The 4,859-nt window shown below is 39.3% G+C and overlaps 1 pseudogene; it reads right to left on the minus strand.

Moving 5' to 3' along the window:
• Window positions 1-3,668: 3,668 nt before the first annotated feature.
• Window positions 3,669-4,566, minus strand: LOC128593288 (ribosomal biogenesis factor-like; annotated as a pseudogene).
• Between the last annotated feature and the right edge of the window lie 293 nt (window positions 4,567-4,859).

Here is a 4,859-nt window from a genome sequence, read left to right on the forward strand (position 1 = left end):
AGATCAATAAAGTTTTAAAAATTGTCTAAACACACCCAGTAAATGTCAGAGCCAATAATGGCCCAAGTATATTTGACTCCAAAACCACTATTTCAATTATTATGCTATACAGTCAAAATAAATCAGTAAAATAGGAGTAACCTAAATGCTTACCTTAAACACCAATAAAAGAGTGTTCCTTTTTTTTCTTCTTTTCTTCTTTGTTAAGGACTTCTCTAAGAAGGGAAAAAGAATGTTTCTGTTCAGAAAGAAACATTACGATGATTGGAATAAAATAATATATATGAAGTAATTATTATGAGGAAATGATAATACCAAACAGTATTTGCACAGTCCATTATAATCAATCATTTAATTACTTTTAATTGCTACAAGCGTGGACAGAGTGTAATTATTTCCTGTCTTACAGGCAGGCATAATGATTAAGGGAAGTTCAACTTATTTCCATTGTGCTAGAAGTAAATGAAGTCTATTTAATATAATACATTTGCATCTTTATGTCCAAAATGTGTCCCTTGTGAACAACATACAGTTGTATCTTGCATTTTTTAAATTCGTGCTGACAAATTCTCCTTTTTAATTGGAGTGTTTATATCATTGACATTAATTTTTTTTTTTTTTTTTGCATTTTTGGCTGGGGCTGGGTTTGAACCCACCGCCTCCGGCATATGGGGCCAGCGCCCTACCCCTTTGAGCCACAGGCACTGCCCATTGACATTAATTCTAATTATTGAAATAGCTGCACGTAGGTCTATCATTTTATTACTTGTTTCTTTTGTCCCTTCTGCTTTTTGTTCCTCTTTTTTTGATTATTCAGATACTCTTCTATAATTTAATGTTACCTTTGGCTTTTTAGTTATATCTCTCTACATTAATTTTACATGTTTGCTTGAGCAGTTACAATACATAATACATCTTTAACTTTTCACAATCTACTTGGAGTTAATATTCATTGTTTTTGGTACAATGTTGAAGCCTTACAACCATATAGGCTCATTCGCCTCCCTGGTCCTATGCTTTAAACTTTGAAATTGCTATCTCTATTTAATCCATAAATGTTATGAACCCTGCAAGACAAAGTTATCACTTTTGCTTTCAATTTTTCTACATAATGTAAATTAAGAGAAAAAGCAGTATTTTTCTATTTACATAGATATTTATAATTTCCATTTTATTCCTGTCTGAAAATTCGAGTTTCTATTGGTATTTTTTCTTTTGTTCTAAATTTAGCCCCACTTAAGCAAGCCTCAAAAAATTTGGTTACCAACTTAACAACTGTTCCTCTTTACAAAATTTAATAAACATTTTCATTATATCTTTAACAAAAGGAGAAAGATTTATCTGTTCTGAAGAAAAAACAGAGCATGAATTTCTACAGGTAATGTTTCTCTTCAGCCCAAAGAATAACCTCTAGACTTTCTTTTCTTTAAGTTAGACTCTGTTGCCCTGGGTAAAGTGCTGTGGCATCATCATAGCTCACAGCAACTTCAAACTCTTGGGCTCAAGCAATCGTCTTGCCACAGCCTCCTGAGTAGCTGGGAGTACAGATATGCGCCACTACACTTGGCTAGTTTTACTAGTTTTAGTACAGACGAGGGAGGTCTTACTTTTGCTCAGGCTGGTCTTGAACTCTTGAGCTCAAGCAATCTGCCCTCCTCAGCCCTCCAGGGTGCTAGGATTACAGGCATTAGCCACAACATCCGGCTGGTGGGAAGATCATCTCAAGGCCAGGAGTTCAAGACCAGACTGAGCAACATAGCAAGACTAGGTCTCTCTTTTGTGCCTGTAGTCCCAGCTACTCAGGAGGCTGAGGCAGGAGGACCCCTTGAGCCCAGGAGTCTGAGGTTGCACTAAGCTATGATAATGCCACTGCACCCTAGCCTGGGCAACAGAACAATGCCCTGTCTCAAACAATAAAAAAGGCAATAAAGCACACCTCTTTGTAAGCCCTTGTTTTCTCTCCTCCCTAGCCTCTTTCCCTTCCCCTAGCAACCATTAATGTGCTTTTTGTCATTATAGATTAGTTTGCATTCTACAGAAGAATTTTATATGGATGAAGAATCATACCGTATGATTTTTTTTTTTTTCGGCCGGGGCTAGGTTTGAACCCGCCACCTCCGGCATATGGGACCGGCGCTCCACTCCTTGAGCCACAGGCACCGCCACCATATGATTTTTTATACCCTCTTTTTCTGTATGGCCTCTATTAGCAGAATTATTTCGAAAGTCTTCATGTTGTTCCACATATCAATAGTTCATTCCTCTTTAGGGCTAACTAGTTTTCTAGGGTAAGGATATACCATAATTTATCTACTCACCTGTTGGTGGATATTTCGGTTGTTTTCAGTTTGGGGTGATTACAAATAAAACTGCTCTGAACATTTTGGCCCAGTTCTTTGTTTGGACATATGCTTTCATTTCTCTTGGGTAAACACTTGAAAGCAGAATGGATGGTCATATGGTAGATGTATGTTTAACTTTTTTAGAAACTGCTAAACTGTTTTCCTAAGAGATTGCACAATTTTACATTCTCACCAGCTGTGTAAGAGTCCCAATTGCTTGCCAAGAGTTGGTATTGTCAATCTTTCTAATTTTAGCCACTGTAGTGGGTGTATCTTGGTATCTGACTGTGATTTTATTGTCTTCATTCGTAAAGGATATTTTCACTAGACATAGAATTCTGGGTTGACAGATTTGTTTGTTCTTTCTTTCAGTAGTTTAAGATGTTGCTCATCTATTTCCTTGCCTCCATGTTTCTGATGAGACATCAATCCTATCAATCATGGCTCCCTCGTACGTAATGTGCCCTTTTCTCTGACCACTTTCAGTTTTTTTCTTGATCTTTGGTTTTCAGCAGTTTGATGACTATTAAGTGCAAAGTCTTAGTATTTTTATTACTTTTTTTAAGAGACATTGTATGGACTAGGCGCAGTGGCTCACGCCTAGAATCCTTGCACTCTGGGAGGTCAAATTGGGAGGATCCTTTGAGCTCAGGAGTTCAAGACCAGACAGCAAAACCAGACCCCATCTCTACAAAAAAAATGGAATGAAAAAGTAAAATTATAGTGGGCACCTGTAGTCCTAGCTACTCGGGAGATTGAGGCAGGAAGATTTCTTGTATTTTCAGAATAGACTCACTCAAATGTAAAGAATCTGAAAGCCATCATGTGAATATAAACTACTAATAATGGCTGGGCACAGGGACTCATACATGTAATCTTAGCACTCTGTGAGCCTAGCACTCTGGGAGGCTGAGGTGCATGAATTGCCTGAGTTCAGGAGTTCAAGACCAGCCTAAGCAAGAGTGAGACCCTGACTCTAAAAGTAGCTGGGACTGTAAGCAGGTGCCTTTCTCCCAGCTATTCAGGAGTCTGAGGCAGGATGATTGCTGAGGTTGCTGTGAGCTATGATGTCATAGCACTCTACAGAGGGTGACAAAGCGAGAATCTGTCTCAAAAAAATTTTTTTTTAAACTACTGATAAATCTCTCCATCAATTTGTATACCTGACAGCTATGGATGCGCTATAAAATAATACTACTATCCCTTTCGGGGTAGTATTGTATTATTTCCACGCTTGATTTTATTAATTCCAGTTAACCTATGCTAGCCCTTGTTCTCTCTCTCTCTTTTTTGGTTGTCATTGTTGTTTGGCAGGCCCGGGCTGGATTGGAACCCACCAGCTCCAGTGTATGTGGCTGGCACCCTAGCCACTGAGCTACAGGTGCCGAGCTGAGCCTTTGTTCTCAAGGTCTAGAATAATATACTGTCCATATTGGAAGAGAATTTAATCTTCATCTAGTGAAAACTACTATTTTTTTTATAAAGCATTTAATTTATTGGTCTTCTTGGGGAATTAGATGCATTACCACTGTATTACAACTGCGCTATTAATCTTGTAGCTTCTTCAACATTAACTGGTTCACTTTCATGATGCTGCTGAGAAATCAATTCTTTCTGCACAGGTTCAAGAGAAAGGCCTTTTGAAAAGTGTGCAAGTTCTGAGTGGGGCCAGTGGCTCAGTGGTTTGGACACCGGGACCCATATACTGAGGGTGGCGGGTTCGAACCCAGCCCCAGCCAAACTGCAAAAGAAATAGCCAGGCATTCTAGTGAGCACCTAGCTAGTAGTCCCAGCTACTCAGGAGGCTGAGGCAAAAGAATCACCTAAGCCCAGGAGATGGAGGTTGCTGTGAGCTGTGATGCCACAGCACTCTACCAAGGGCAATAAGTGAAACTCTGTCTCAAAAAAAAAAAAAAAATAGCGGGGCAGCACCCGTGGCTCAAAGGGGTAGGGCGCTAGCCCCATATGCCAGAGGGGGTGGTGTTCAAACCCAGACCGGCCAAAAAATAAATAAATAAATAAAACCTGCAAAAAAAAAAAAAAACAAAAATAAAAACAAAAGAAAAAGAAAAGTGTGCAAGCTCCTTTTGTATATTTACAAAAGCTTTATTCACTCTGTTAACTTGGTAACCCGTTTTGCTTTGTTTTTAGCCTTAAAGTTTTTCTGGCTGGCTGTGTGAAATACATTCCTGGATTTCTGCCCTCTTCATTTGTTCTTTGCCATTGTCAGACAGTTGATACCTGCACGCAACTTCCTAGAATCAAAAACTACTTGTTCTGTAGATAGGAAACACTGAGTGGTTTGCCCAGTGCTCACGTGTCTAAAGGTAAAGCCTGCCCAGTCTATGACTTCTGCATTTTTTTTTTCTGTTGCCCAGGCTACAGGTACCATGTCATTAGCCTGGCTCACAGCAACCTCAAACTCTTGGGCTCAAACTGTCCTCTTGCCTCAGCCTCCCAAGTAGTTGAAACCACAGGTACCCACAACTTGGCCTAGCTAATTTTGTTTTCTTTTTC

The sequence above is a fragment of the Nycticebus coucang genome, chromosome 9 (genome assembly GCF_027406575.1).
Source record: "Nycticebus coucang isolate mNycCou1 chromosome 9, mNycCou1.pri, whole genome shotgun sequence".
NCBI classification, from domain to species: Eukaryota; Metazoa; Chordata; class Mammalia; order Primates; family Lorisidae; genus Nycticebus; species Nycticebus coucang.